General features: G+C 41.3%; 1 protein-coding gene across 14 annotated transcripts in view; it reads right to left on the bottom strand.

Annotated features, from left to right (window-relative positions):
- Positions 1-16,472, bottom strand: part of Pcbp3 (poly(rC) binding protein 3) — a 207,491-nt gene that overhangs the window by 151,187 nt on the left and 39,832 nt on the right. Inside the window, exon 1 of one of the 14 annotated variants that reach the window (XM_028874291.2) lies at positions 4,835-5,588. The exons of 12 other annotated variants lie outside the window; for them this stretch is intronic. The gene's annotated coding sequence lies outside the window, so the exon portion shown is untranslated. Of the gene's footprint in view, positions 1-565; positions 630-4,834; positions 5,589-16,472 lie in introns of those variants that run through there. One more of the 14 variants, XM_037199890.1, reaches the window with a different exon arrangement.

Genomic DNA, 16,472 nt, shown 5'->3' with positions numbered 1-16,472 from the left:
GCTGTCCTTCCTGACTTTTGGTTAACACTACATCTCAAATCCATCCCACGAGAAATCTAATCTGGACAAGACTCTTAAAAGCCATCAGATTCCCTCTGTGCCCCTTCAGCCATACCTCCCCATACCACCAGCCATACCTCCCCATACCACCAGCCATACCTCCCCATACCACCAGCCATACCTCCCCATACCACCAGCCATACCAGGTGGCCCCACAAACATCAGGACACTTTCAGGGTGACCAGAACATGACTCATCTCCATGGTGAGGCAGGCTGCTGCCCTCCAGCCTGCCACACACACAGCACCCACACTGTGACCCTAAATATGCTCCTTTCCCGCAGGACCAGTCTAAAGCTCTTTCCAAACATCAGTCCTTTAAACCAGCGCTGCTCGTGGAGGGATAGAAGGAAGCATGGAGAATGAGCAGAGTCAGGCTTCCCTGAGCCAGACTCGCCTCTGTACTGTCACTTCCAGTAAGCAGGGGCTTGGAGGTCAGAGAAGCCTGAGCTAAATCATGACGCGGTGATTGTCCCCAAGGCCACCTCAGTCATTCTAAACCTCACCTGTGAGCAGCCAACGGCCCAAGGACACAGAAGCACCGTCGGGGTGACACTGGGGTGAGGATGGGGCTCTGGACCTAAGCAGATGGTTCAGCACAGAGCCTCCTGACACACACACACACACACCCCTGCCTATATCCTTCCCATCTCACAGGAACCTGACAATAAACAGGCGGCACACAGGAAGGCAGGACGGTCCCCTCCTCCAGAACCTCCACTGCACTGGATGGCATGGTCCTCATAACACAACCTATACTTGGCAGCCACCATCAGAGCAAATCTGATTATGTCTGCAGAGAATCATGTGTCTGGACAGGAAAAAAAAAACATGCAGACTCCCAACCCTCACATCTAGTGGATCTAGATCTGGATTTTTAAAATGCAGGAGAGGGGCTGGAGCAATGGCTCAGATAGGAAAAGCACTGATTGCTCTACCAGAGGACTTGAGTTTGGTTCCTGGCCCCTATATAGTAACTGTCAACCATCTGTAACTCCGGTTCCAGGGATCCAACATCCTCATCTGACCTCCACAGACAAGGCATGCATGTGGTGAATAGACATCCATGCAGACCAAAAACATATAAAATAAAACTCAGTAGAATCTCTTCCCAGCCGCAGTACCTACCCCTTCAGGCTTCCTCATGCCACTCAGAATTTGTGCCCTGTGGACCAGTATTTGCTGATGAAGCCAAAATCGTCCTCCTTCTACAGCATTTACAGGATTCAGAGGAGGGACAGAAGGAAATGTAAAGAGGGGTGGGTAACTGGGACGAGAGAGGAACAAAAGGTGTTGGTGAAGAACAGAGCACAGAGGGCAGGGAAAGGAAGCCTGTACCATGAGTAGAAAAACCATGTTCATGACACCACCCGAGAGATCAGCGGCCTAAAGACACATCTCTGTGGCAGGGCAGACAGGTCACCAATGCTCCCAGGTGCTAAGGATATGGGGTCATATTAGTGACTGGGGAAAAAAAAAAAACTAATTCTAAGCCCCCAGAGAGTCTGCCTTTCCAGGCTAGAGGGCATGGCAGAACTCCCCACTCCCCATAGCTTTTCTGCTCTAGGAAAAAAGGTTTGCTTAGGCCTATAGTGCCTGGTGTTCCTGCAGCCACAGGGAAGGTGGATCTCTAAATATAAGACTGTGAGGACAACTCAGCACCTGCATGGTGGAAGTCTATAATACATACAAGTAAGGGTCCTTTCCAAGACCAAATTTCACAATGGCACAATGTTCCCTGGGCATGCTTTGAGTTCTCACCCTGGGTGAATTTGGTTAATGACACTATGGCCAGCTCAGTATCTTATTTCTGCTTCCTGGATTATGGCAAAGATCAGTAAAGTATGGATTACAAGCTACTTTTGTTAGCCTACAATTAAGAATGGTTTCTAGGTTTTTAAAAAAGGTGAAAGGGGGGGGGGAGGACAGATGAACCTACATGTGACCACACAATAGCATATGCAAATCCCTGGTTCTTGGGGGCCCCACATAATGGATGTCTCCAGTATAGGTCCACTTTGGCAGCCATTTCCCCCAATAAACCAATATTAGAGAACCCTGAAATGTCTTAAAAAGTGAAGTTAGATGGAAGTGGGCTATCATTTATTTATCCCAAAAATTTCAAGGAAAAGAAACCCAACCACCAGTTAAAGGCCCTTGTCTCCATGCCCCACAAAATGGTCCAGCCAAGCGAGGCTCCAAAAAACAAAGGAATCTCTAGGTAATCCAGTATGGCAGCTGGTAAAGAGTGTTGACTATTTCACCTGCAAAGTCAACCACTATACCCACGAATCCAACCTGGGTCCTGAAGTGACCTCATAAGGAGGCCTCTACTCATAAGGACAAAGCCCTGAGCTCAAAGGTGTTCCCAGAATAAGTATAGATAGCAACATTATAGGAAGCCCAGGAAGGAGCCACGCCCTCAGGAAGCAGTCTGAGATCATCCACACCACATGCCCACACTACATAAAGCAGGGGATGAGTGCTCATAAGGAGGACTTGCCAGAGAGCTCCTCACACCCAGTGAGGTGACCTCAGGACTCAAATCAGTGCTCCAAAGCAAAAAGACACAGGCACCGACAGGTCGGGGGAGGGTACCTAAAGACCAGGTTCCAGAAACCAAAGAAGTTAGCATTTGGCTATCTTCAAACCCAATTGCTATATTCTATTCAGCAGACATCTCTCCATGCTGTACACCTGCACTATATCACACCGCTTTGTAGGTCATTTGGCTCACAAAATTGATTTAGGAGAGATTATTCAATTCCATTTTACATTTCATGTTTTGGAACCATGCCAGCAGCAACTGTGGTTCTTCCAGAGGTCAGGAAGCCACGGACGAGGAGGCGATCCCTTACGGTTGTAAATGGAACTCCATATTCCTTTTATAAATTTCCTGTCAATCTTCAAATTACTTCAAATACGATTGCCCTTCACTTAGACAGTGTTTTATGTCTCCATGTCTGCCTGCATCTTTTCCCTATCCCATTACCTCCTCCATGGCACCCAGCACTCTCTCAGATCTCCTGGAGGCGCCTGGCAGCGACAGCGGTAGGAGGGGCACTTCCGGCAGCCGCTCATCTGCAGCCATCTCCTCGGTCACACTAAACAACAGCTCGTATATCTTGCACTTTTAAAAATGTCTGCTTCAAGGGGGCCAGCAAGATGACTCAGCAATGAAAAGCACTTGCCACTAAGCCTGGCAATCTGAGTTCAATCCCTTTAAGCCCACAAGACGGATGGAGAGAGATTATTTCCACATTTTTGTCCTCTGATCACACAGCGAAGACTGGCCCGGGGGCACAGATGCTGAGTGGCATGAGGAGGCCTTTTAGTACTCAGTTTAAATATCACGTATGCCATGATATGAACACACATTGAGTTCAGGCATACAAACACACATACACACACACATATCATAAATGTTTAAAAAGGATTTTTTTAATTTAAGTAAAATTCCTACTTTGGAGACTCACACAGAGAGATAGATGCAGAACAGATAGACAGACAAACAAAAGAGAAAAACTATGTGGGTAAAAGAATGAGACCAGCATGAGGAGTGATGGAGACCAGAAACGGCAATGGCAGGTTAAATATGGGCAAAGTACAATAATCAACATATATTAAAAATCATTAAGACACCCATTATTATGTATGCTGGCTCTAAAAGTTAATACAAAATGACCTTATTGGGGAAAATATTCCTGCTTGGTCCTACTTTCCTCAGTAAGCACCACCCAGTTCCTTACTGTGTGTAGTGCATTCATATTGTCAGGTACCTTATCAATGTGAACATGCGGAGGCCAGAGATTAATGGTGGGATGTCTTCCTCCGATGCTTCTCCACCTTATTTCTTGAAATAGGGTTTCTCACCTAACCTGAAGCTTACTATATGGAATAGACTCCTTGGCCAGAAAGCCTCAGGGATCCTCCTGCCTCCTCCCCACAGTGGTAGGATTATATGGGCATACTGTCACTCCTGGCTTTCATGTGAGCGCTGGAGAATGGAACTCAGGTCTCATACTTGCTTAACAATCAACTTTAACCAGTGAGCCATTTCCCAGGCCCTCCTGACTCTTCTCTACAGGAATCCAACTATGAGCTACACTAACAATTACTTCTGACAGCATACGCCTTTAATCCCTGCACTCAGGAGGCATAGGCAGGTGGATCTCTGAGTTTGAGGCCAGCATGGTCTACAGAGTGAGTTCCAGGACACCCAGAGCTACACAGAGAAGCCATCTGGAAACAAACAACAACAAAACAATCACTACTGTCATCAGCTGCCCTCCTAGTCAGACCTGCTTCATCCTGGACCACGCCTGCCCTTTGCCAGGCCTCCAGAAACTCCACACTTCCATGGCCACTGCCTCCTGGAGCCACCTCTAAAGTTTGATATAGCCTTGTCCTGGTACTGGTTCCTGTGTCCCCTGTCCATCCACCAAACGTAAATCAGTCCTAAATTTCCCAAACCACATCTTAATGTTAGGATCCTGCTCTCCCTCTTCCAGGTCTAACGTCTTACATCATCAGGGGGTGTGGGAGACTGCGTCTCCGCCTTAAAAAGCCGGACACGGACCCCCACCCTCTGTTTCCTCTCTGCTGTCTGTTCTGCCCCGCTTCCCTCCCCCGTCAGGCTTGGCCTCTTCCCTCCTACCCCCTCTTTTTTCTAATAAAGCCCATTCTAACTCTGGTAGCCATAGCCCGTGACTTTTCCGCCGACCAAGCATCGCCAATCATCCTATCACTTAACCCTCTCATAAAATCGTACTCACGTAGCACACACTGCTGTCTCCAATCTGAGGTGTTCAAACCGCAGCCTTGGGCCTCCTGCCACTTCATCCTCTGGCTCTGCACAGCCAAGTGTAAGCAAGCACTGAAAACCCCGCTTCAAACCATACCTAGAACTCACTCCCCTCACGTCTCTACTGCTGTTACCCTGGAAAAAAGCACCACCATGCCTTCCCCCAAGTTAATGGAAGAGCCGCCTAACAGGTCCCCTGGAATAGCAGGCAAAGTCACCCTATGAGGGCCCAGTCCATTCATAATCTATTAACAATCCTGCAATAGTTTCCTAGCCCATCCAAAGAAAAGCTGAATTCTCTCATTGGCCTTCAAGGGCCTTTACAATCTGTGCCCTGTCCTCAGATGCCATGACCTCTCAAGCACTTGACTTCCTCTGCTTCCCATTTCCCATTTCCTAGGAGGGACATACCATTCTTTGGAAAAAGCATCAGTCTGGTGTGGTTTCCGTTTTCAAACTGTGCTTTTGATTCTGAAGTAAGCATAAATCCACATGCAATTGCAGGAACAGCAGGGATACTTCACACACCCTTTACCCAGTTTCCTCCTAAGACAACATTACCATTCTCTCCTAGCTAGAACGACATCCATCCAAACCACTCCTTAATCCTTTATGACCGACCGCTCATTTGCTCTCCGTGTCTGTAATGTCCATTTCAATAGTGACAATGAAATAGGACTGCCCAGTATAAAGTCCTTGGGGATCAATTTTTCCTCAGTTTACTGTTCTGGGGATTGATTGACTATGGCACTCTATTTTGAGTTCAGTCCTTTTCATTGCTAGGTATGCTCCTGACACAAATATGTTTATCTGTCTACTTATTTGTCTATCCATGGAAGAACGTCTACCCAGGCCTTTCTCAGTCCCTGGTTACTTCAATGGACTTACTGTAGATAATGTGTTAATAGGTTTTTCAATAAATGTAATTTTCATTTCTTTGAGATCAATATCCAAGACTTTATACAGTTAGTTTGCATGGTAACCGCTCGTTAGGGTCTTAAGCACCCACCAAATTGTTTTCCAGAGAGCTATACCATGTTACATACCTAACAGTAATGCATGAGGGATCCACTTCTACCATTTGCTATCATTTGCTGTTGTTGCAATTTTTTTATCTTACCCATTCTGTTAAGTGTATGGGGGTATGTCTTTGCATTTCCTGAATAGCCAATAATATGAAAGATGTTCTCATATGCTGTGTGCCATGTGTATCTCTCTTTTGATAAAATGTCTTGTCTTGTACTGTTTCAATTTAACCCTTTATTTTGCTACTGATGAGTTTTGAGAGCTCTTCATATATTATAGGACCACTTTTTTCTCAAGTATATGATTTTAAAGTATTTCCCCTGTCTAAAATTATCTTTTCATCCTTTTAACATAACCTTTTTAATTCTGATAAGGTTCAATTTCTTTTTCTCTTACAGATAAAGTTTGATGTCAACTATGGAATTCCCTTATTCTTTTCCTTGAGTTTCGTAATTTTTTTTATCCTTAACATTTTAGACTTTAATTAAGCACATAAAATTGTACTACTTATTTCTCCATGAACTTTTTGTGAAATTCAGATCACAGCATATCATTTACAAATCTTTCGTCTTTCTTCTGATCAGCTATACCTTTTGTACAGTTCTTAAAGGTGGGATGAGTTTCGTAATTTTAGATTTGAGTCTGGCATCCATTTTGAGTTAACTCTATAATGAGGTAAGAAACTGTGGGACAAGGTTTCAACCTGTGAAGGATTGCTCTAACACCATTTGCTGGTAAGGTCACCCTGACTCCACTTGCTTGCTTTTGGACTTGAGAAACAGATAAGTCACTCAGGACTCCTGCAGTGTACACTGGGTCTCCTATTCTGCACCACAGTGTGTTGATCTTTTGAACAGCAGCACATAGTCTTCACCACATAGCTATAACATAAGTCTTGGATGGGCATGGTGGCAAATGCCTTTAATCCCAGACCTTGGGAAGCAGAGGCAGGTGGAACTCTTGTAAGTCCCAGAACATCTGGGAATACACAGTGAGACCCTGTCTAGAAAAAAAAAAGTAAATCTTTAAGGCAGACAGATTTATCTATTCTTCTTTTCAATTTTATTTAAACTATTCTTGCTTCTCAGCTTTTTTTATATAGTAATTTAGAAGGAATATTTTACTGTTAGATTTTCCACTCCATGAACATTGTATGTCTCTCCATTTATTTAGATTTATCAGCATTTTAAAGTTTCCATCATCACAGTCTCACACTTTTATGTTAGATCTGTGCTAAATATGTACTCATTTTTCAGTGATTGTACACTATTTTAAATTCTGGTGTCCAGATGTTGAGAATTCACAAGAATAAAATTAATTTTTGAGTTTATCTTTTATTGTAAAAGTTGATGAATCACTAATTACAGTAGGTTTTGTTGTAGATCCCATGGATTTTCCACATAATCATGTATCTGCAGGTAACTATTCATTACCCACTTCTGCATGACCTGACATCCTTATGATTAATTAGGGAAATCTTTTAAAGTTTATAAAAAGACCCCTCACTCCCACTGACTGAAAAGTGAGACCATCATCCCAACAACATCCAAGGCCTACTAACAGAGGTTCCCCTACCTTGCTGTACCCCCTCATTTGATACTCCACCATATTTTAAAGGTGTCTTTACAACTGTATTTGTTCTGTTACTATACAGAATTTACGAATTGTTAACCACACTGGAACATGGAATACAGAGTAAACTAAATCTGTGTTAACAAGCCATGATGGCTCATATTTGGTTTGGGAATATACTACCCTTGGTCTCCTTTGAGGTTAGAGCCATGTGTGTTTGTTTTCTTTAGCAGTAGCCTCAATATAGGACCCCAAAATCAACTTTTCACTAAAGGAGTCATTTGAATCAAAACAGGTACCAACATGGGTTCTGTGTGCCCAACCACCCAGGGTTGCTTCCTTGGGTGGATGTTGTTGAGTTCTTTCAGGGGTCCTGGACCTCTCTTGGCTTGGATGATGGTCTATTTGTTTACTCCATGCTGATTTTTTTTTTTTTTTTTGCATCCTATTTGCTAGGTACCTTTTTTGGTTTGCTTTCAAAGCATTTGGTTTGAAGTACCAGTGTTTTCTGTTTGCTTTGAAATCGTTTTGATGTCTGACCTTTTACTTTGTTAATTTGGTAACATTCTGTCCTTTTCTCTGCCCCTCCTCCAGTATCTTAATGGGAGAGAAGGGGTGTGTGGAGAAAAACAGGTATACAATAGTCTTGATTTTATGTTTGATAACTGTGTCAATTCAACATGCAAGTATTTTTTGAAAGGTGGCTGCAGTTGAGGGTGGAGGAGTCAGATCTGTAATGGTTTGAATGAGAATGTCTTCCGTTGGCTCACTTGGTCTCTAATTGGTACCACTGTTTGGGGAGGTGTAGGAGGTGCAGCCTTGGTGGAGGAAGAACCTCACTGAGTGTCAGCACTGAGAGATTAAAGACCCACACCACTTCCAGTTTCCTCTCTGTTTCATGCTCAAGGCTGAGATGTGACCACGCCTGCCACTAGCTGCCACCACACCTGCCACTAGCTGCCTTGCTTCCCCAGTGTGATGGACGGAAGCCCAAAAAAACCCCTCCTTCTCTAAGCTGCTTTTGGTCATGGTGTTCATCATAGTGACAGAAAAGTAACTAATACAGGATCTAACTCAAGAGAACTGGGCTTTACGGTTTGGTGAACTCAACAGGGGACATTATTTAATATCTGGTGTTGTTGTTTTTGTATGCTCAGCTAAACATCCTAGGCAATGGATCTTAAAAAAAAAAAAAAAAAAAAAAAAAACATGATGAGCACCCTATTTAACTGAAATTTTAAGACATCTAAAGACAACAAACAATAAATTTGGCAACTTACAAATTTTTTTAAAAATTCTAGAGAGTACATCTAAGTTAAAAGATGTTAGAAAGATAGGAAATTAATTTTTAATATTTAGAGATTATGTCAGAACTAAAGACACATTTTGAAAACTTTATTCTTTTCCTTCTTTCTTTCTTTTTTTTTTTTTGTTTTTATTTTTGTTTTGGTTTGGTTTGGTTTGGTTTTTGGTTTTTCCAGACAGAGTTTCTCTGTGTAGCTCTGGCTGGAAAACTTTATTCCCAGTTCTCCATTTTCCATCCCCAATTCTCTATTCTCAGCTGCCTTCTGTGCCTTTGCCTCCTCCATCTTTGCCTCTTAGCGGAGCGAGATTCTATAGAAAAGGTAAAGTGTGTTACGGTGCTCTGTGGCAACTGACCTGGAAACCCTCCTTCCTAGCTGGCTCCACAGTGCCAGAAGGCGCCGTGCGGGCTGCTAGGGGACACTGACATCAACATGCCTATTCAGCCATGAATGCTAAAGGCCATGGTACCAAAATACCAGGCAACACGCGCCAGCTGGTACAACTGTGGCAGAACTATCATGATCTAACAAGCGGTTTCTAATTGGCTTTAAGACCCACTTCACAGGAGGCAAATTATGTCAGGCATTAGCTAGGACAAAACATATGACTAGGAGATCCCAGGTCCCAGAGTAAAGGCCACTGCTATTGTATTGTTAAATGGATTTGGTGTGCCTGTTAACTTGCCTTCTATTCATGTGTGCTTATGCCCAGAGATTACTCTGGGGGTTGGGGATTTGGCTCAGTGGTAGAGTGCTTGCCTAGTAAACACAAGGCCCTGGGTTCGGTCCTCAGCTCTGAGGGGGCAGGGGGCAGGGGGGAGATTACTATGATTGTCCTTAACAAGTGGTTATGGGATAAAACTACCTTTTGCAATAGATAATGTACCACAGAGACACATAACCCCTGGCAAAACAAGTGACTGACTGATACTGTGGCACGGTGGCCCAACATTTATCCTTAGGTGTCCATAGCAACCCCTACAAAGCTCAAGAAACGTCAGGGAAGAGGACAGAAGGAACTAGGAGCGAAGCTGAGCATGGTGGTTCACTCCTGTAACCTCAGCACTCAGAAGGCAGAGACAGGTGGATCTTTGTGAGTTTGACGCCAGCCTGGTCTACATAAAAAGTTCCAGGCCAGCAGAGGTATATAGTGAGGCCCTGTCACAAAAATAAATAAATAGTGAGCAAGAGAGAGGGTGAAGTGTTATATAGCAATTTCTTCCATATTGGTGGATCTATCTTGGAGGGCAATTCCCTAAGGCCCAGAAAGTTCGAGACTGAAACATTCCCTCCAGAAAGGAGAGGAGAGGCTCATGAGACTCAAGAAGCAAACAACTCACAAGTATCAAGAAGTTCCTAAAACTAATAGGATTTACATGACTCCTTTCACATGGAAGCAGTAAACAACTGCTGAAAAGGATACTCTCCAACCAAGTGAGCTGTTTGGAGGACATGCCAACAACCTACTGAGCCGCCTGAATGTCCTACAGAGAACTCCACAGTGGCAGCTTTTGTTATCACTCATGCGTGAGTGGGCTTTTTGGTGATGCTGGCTGAGTTCTCCATTCTTCTGTTAGTAACCCTTAAGCCTATAAATAACTTCAATAAATTCATGGGCTTGATAAATCAGACAACAGTAAAATTGTTACTTTGGGCTGTCTTGGTTTCTTATCTGGTATCTCCCCAGTAAAAGTCTCATATAGTATGTGGTCTATTTTAAGATAAAAGCTATAAAAGGGAGCTGGAGAGATGTATCTGCAGTTAAGATCAATAGCTGCTTCCCCAGAGGACCTGGGTTTGATTCCCAGCACCATATGGTGGCTCACAACCATCTGTAACCTCCAGTTCCAGGGAACTGACAACCTATTCTGGTCTCAGCAGGCATCAGCCACATATGTGGTGTACATACATACAGACAGACAGGCAAAATGCCCATACACATAAAATAAAAATTTAGATCAAATTTAAATTTTTAAACCTACAAAAAAAGAGATTCCATGCTATATTTGAAATCTCCATTTGTATAGGTCACCTTCCCTTGGGAAGCCCATACTCATAAGTATTTGAACCTATTTATAAAATTTGTTCTATTAAATACACAAATGATACTAATAAATTGTAAAATCTATTAAAGCTTTGGCTTTCATATAAAATCTTCCCCATCTGGAAAAATCTACTATCTCCTTATAAAATACACACTGGGAATCTTATTTTAAAAAGTAAAAACTATATGATCTATCTCTATTAAAGGAAGTCAAACACTATTATAAGGGACTTTTAAATGTGAAGACTAAAAATTCAGAACTGATTGCACAGTGAGCCCCTGGGAAACAAAAAACACCTTGATGGTTTCATCAATTGTGAAAAAATATAGCAACCAAGACTACCTTTAGCTGAAGGGGAGAACTCTGTTAGGTACTTAAAACCAGTTTCTGTACTGCAAAACTTAAAAAGAAATAACTTAAGGAGAATAAACATCTGAGTGATGCTCAGGAAAACACAAACATAAGGCTGATGGAACTGATGAACACAAGCCAGGGCTGGAACAGAATTTAATAAGGAGATAGAAATGTTGAAGAGGACTCAAGCTGAAGTGAAGAATATTACAATCTAACATTAACAAATCTAGGAGAAAGGAGCATACAGGAAATGTGCATCATGAAAAAAAAAGCAAACCTTTGAATTATAGGTATATGAGGGAAAAGAATCTCACATCAATGGCATAGACCACGCCTTCAACCGATTTTCCCCAAACGAGGGAAAGACACATCCATACAGATACAAGAAACACACAGAAACCAAATAGACAAGACCAGCAAAGAAAATCCCCACAGCATATCATAATTAGAACACTAAGGATATATAACAAAGAAAGTGTATTGAAAGCTGCAAGAGGAAAAACACAAGTCATATATAAAGGAAAACCCATCAGAATAACAGCTGATTTCTCAATGAAAAATTTGAAAGCCAGAAGAGCCTGGAGCAATGCATGCCAAATCCTAAAAGACTATGTTGTCGGCCTAGACTAATAACTCAGCAAAATTATTCATAATTAAAGGAGAAAAAAAAGGAAAACTTTTTTACAATATAAACAGCCTAGAAAGTTTATATCCACCAAATCAAACCTAAAGAAAATACCAGAAGTACTATTTCAGGTTGAAGAGAGGAGTGAGCACAGCAGAGCCGCTCTGGGAAGGAAGACAAAGCCATAATTACTAAAACGCAAAGTGCCACTGAGAACAAACAACAAAATCAACAACACGGTGACTGAAATTAACACACACGGTTCAGTAACTTTAAATATCAATGGCCTCAATGCCATCAAAAGACACGGGCTCACTGAATGGATCAAAAAACAAAATCCATCTGTTGTCTATAAGAAAACACATTTTACCTTTAAAGATAGGCTCCACCTTCGACTAAAATGATGGATAAAAGTACTTCAATCAAATGGCACCAGGAAGAAAGCAGGGATTATTATGCTAAAATCTGAGAAAATAGACTCCAATCTAAAATTAATCAGAAGACATGAGGAAGTACACTTCATCCTAATCAAAAGAATAGTTAACCAAGAAAGCATTACTATCCTAAACATATATGCACCAAACTCTGGTACATCCAATTTTATTAAAAAAAAAAAAAAAAAAAAAAATATGTACTCCTGGATTTGAAGACATTAGTCCATTAATAGTAGGTGATTCCAATACCCCACATTCTCCAATAGACAGGTTGCTGAACAAAAAATAATTGATATAATTAACTGACATTATACATCAAATGAACCTAATATATATCTATAGAATATTCCATCCAAACACCAAAGAATATACATTCTCCTCAGCAGCACACAAGAGCTTTTCTATAACAGATCACATCTTGGGGCACAAAACAAATCTCTACACATTCAAAAAGATTGAAATAACTCCTTATATCCCATCTCACCACAATGAAATACACCTTAAAATTGACAAACCAAACCCAGACCCAGTTGACAGCATGAAATAATGAAAATCAGAACAGAAATAAATGAAATGGGGAAAAAAGAAAGAAAAGAACTTAATGGATCTAAGAGCTGGCTCTTTGAGAGTATAAAGATTAACAGGTCCTCCAGCTCAATCAACCAAAATAAAGAGAGGACCCAAATGAACAGAACCAGAAACAAACAGGGAAACATTACAACAGACACCAAGGAAATTCAGAATATTATACAGGAATACTTTAAAACCTGTACTTCATTAGGCTAGAAAAGAAATGGATGAATTTCTAGATTCAGCCAAACCACCAAAATTATACCAAGAAGAAGTCAACAACCCAAACAGACCCACAACAAATGAGGAGATTGCAACATTAAAAAACCTTCCAGTTTTAAAAAACAGTCCAGGGTCACATGGATTCACTGAATTCTACCAGACTTCCAAACCTCTACAGCCAATCCTTCTGAAGCTATTCAAAAGAAAGAAGGAAACAGAGGAAGCACTCCCAAACACCTTCTACGAAGCCAGTATCACTCTAATACCAAAGCAAGTAAAAACAAAACAAGAACAAAAACAAACAAACAAAAAACCTGCAGGCCAATATCCCTGATATACATGAGACTCACTCAGAAATACTCCATAAAATACTTGCAAACAAAACACAAACATACATCAAAAAGAGTATCTACCAAGACCAAGACGGCTTTGTCCCTAAAATGCAGAGATGATTCAAGCTATCTAAGTCAATAAATATACTAAAATACAAATAGCCTTAAGGAAAGAAATCGCATGATCATCTCAATAGACACAGAAAAGGCCTTTGACAAAATCCAACATGACGTAATGATAAAGTTCCTAGAGAATGTAACTAGAAGAAACATACCTCAACATAATAAAAGCTATATATGAAAAGGCTCCAGCCAACATCATCCTAAATTGAGAAAAGCTTGAAAGTAATGCACTGTAGTTAGTAACAAGACAGATAATGTTCATCATTCACACTCCTTTTCAATAATGTGCTTGAAGTACAAGCTGTAGCAATAGAGCAAGAGATTAAGGGACACAGATAAAATAGGGAAAGAAGTCAAACTGTCCCTATTTGCCATGAGATGATACATCAGAGATCCCAAAAATTCTACCAGAAAACATCGAGAAATGATAAACAATGTGCATGATACAGAAGAAAATAGCAGAAACCAACAGCTTTTCTATGCAACATCAAACACACATTGAGAGAGGTCATGGACACACTCCCATTCACAACAGCCTCAAAGAATAATATTCTAGGAATAACCTAACTAAGGAAGTGAAGGACCTTTATAATGAAAACTGTAAACCTCTAAATAGATAAATACACTAGAAATTGTAATGACATCCTTTGTACATGGATTGATAGAATTAATAGTGTGAAAATGACCATTTTACCAAAAGCAGATTACAGCTTCGATGCAACTACAATGACAATAACCATCTCATTCCTCACAGCAACAGAAAAAAAAATAAAACTATCCAAAAATTCATATGAAATCACAAAAGAGCCTGGATAACCAAACAATGCTGAGCAAAAAGAACAATGCTGGAAGCATCCCAGATCTTAAGGTCTATTACAGAGCCATAGTGATAAAGACAGACATGTAGACCAATGGACCAAAGTCAAAGATGCAATCATGAGAACACATAACTCTACCCCCTTAATATTAAACAAAAGTGTAAAATCATACATTGGATGCAAAAAAGCATATTCAAAAAGTGGTGCTGAGAAAGTGGATGTCCACATGCAGTAAAAGGAAATTAGACTTGTATCAATCACTTTGTACAAAAGGTAACTTCAAATAAGTCAAAGACCTAATGTGAACCTGAAACACTGAAACTGCTAGAAGAAAATATAGGCAGGACCCTACATGACACAGGGGTAGCAAAGGACTTCTGAACAGGACTCCACCTGCCCAAGAATTGACAAGTGGGACTTCATAAAACTAAAAAACTTCTGCATAACTAAAGAAACAATCAACAGAGTGGAGAGGAAGCCCACAGAATGGGAGGGGATTTTTGCCAGCCATACATCTGACAGAAGTTTAATATCTAGAATATATTAAGGAAACCTCCCCCCCCCCCAAAAAAAAAAAAGAAGAAAAACAAATGACCCATTCAAAAAAATGGGCCTGGAAACTAAACAAAGTTCTCAAAGGAAGAAAAAAAAAATGGCTAAGAAATCTCAAAAAATGTTGATAGTCCCTAGGGAAATCCAAATCAAAACAATTTGAGATTTCATCTTACCCCAATCAGAATGGCAAAGATCAACAAACACCCAACAACAAACCCTGGGGGAGGCACGGGCAGGGAAAAGGGAACCCTCATTCTCTGTTGGTGAGATTGCAGACTGGAGCAGCCACTATGGAAATCAGTGTGGAGAAGTTTCCAAAAGCCAAAAATCAATCTACCATATGACCCAGCTAGACCACTCCTTGGCATACGTCCACAGGACTCAACATCCTACTTCACAGATACTTGCTCAGCCATGTTCACTGTTGTTCTCTTCACAATAGCTGGGAAATGGAAACAACCTAGATGTCTTTCAACTGAGGAACGGATAATGAAAATGTGCAACATTTGCACTATAGAATACTATTCAGCTGTAAAGAAAAATGAAATCATGGACTTCGTAAATGGATGAAAATAGAAAAGATCATATTGATCCCGACCCAGAAGAAGGACAAATGTTGCATATTCTCTCTCATCAGAGGCTCATAGATCAAGTCTTCAGATGTGAATACATATCCTAGAGTAACTGCAGAAAGCAGGAAGGTAAAAAGGAACTATTGCTGGGGCAGGTGGGGTTGGGGAGCAATTGAGAGGGGAAGAGTGGTACAAATGATCTCATCAAGTAAATGGGAAAAGGGGGAAGGGGCTCTAATTAAAGAGGGGGCAGAAAATAAACACAGAAGATGGAGGGAAGTGAGTAAACTAACACAAGAGTATCTGAAAAAGTCAAGAATCATATCAATTAAGAATCTACCTTAAAAAACTATAATACACAGACATCTGTATAAAATATACATATATAGTTTAAATGAAGTTTCTTGTCTTGGTTGACAATGATCCTCCAAGAGCCAAAGACCACCCAATAAAACCCCAACACCCAGCATGAGAAGTTCTCTTATGAGCTGTTGGTCAGGGTTGTCCAAAGACTCCAAAGCATTACAGACTATTGCTACTGCCCTTGGTTGCCCCCCCAAACCAGAGGTGGAAGATAAGTCCATATTGCTGAAGACACCATGCACTTCAGACACAGAACCCAGAGAACCCTGAGAGGAAATGACCTGAAAAATTTCCTCTCTGAGGAATAGCTTTTTCATGGTACAAAAAGGCACCATGCAAGCTTCCAACAGAAGGACAGCAATCAACAGTCACACCCAGCTATGACACCTGTGAACCACAACAACAAGAAGCATGTCATGATAACCCTAAGAGTGCAGTAGTGGCACACACAGCCTGCCAGTAACCAACAGCTCTCTAATTGGACTTGAAGACCAACTCGACAAGCAGGAAACCATGCCTGGTATTGGAAATCTAACCACTACCTAGGGCTATTGAAGCCATGGATCATGGATCTTGGAAGAGAACCTACAACCACCACTTTATAAAAACAGCATAATCTCTAACCACCTTCTAAATATTTGTCTTCATACCCACAGATAAGTGTAGTCCTCACCTCTTACCAAGGAAACTTCTC

Source organism: Peromyscus leucopus, chromosome 16_21, assembly GCF_004664715.2.
Source record: "Peromyscus leucopus breed LL Stock chromosome 16_21, UCI_PerLeu_2.1, whole genome shotgun sequence".
In the NCBI taxonomy this organism is placed as follows: domain Eukaryota; kingdom Metazoa; phylum Chordata; class Mammalia; order Rodentia; family Cricetidae; genus Peromyscus; species Peromyscus leucopus.
The sequence above is the reverse complement of the archived record's forward strand: the minus strand, read 5'-3'. Positions and strand labels throughout refer to the sequence as shown.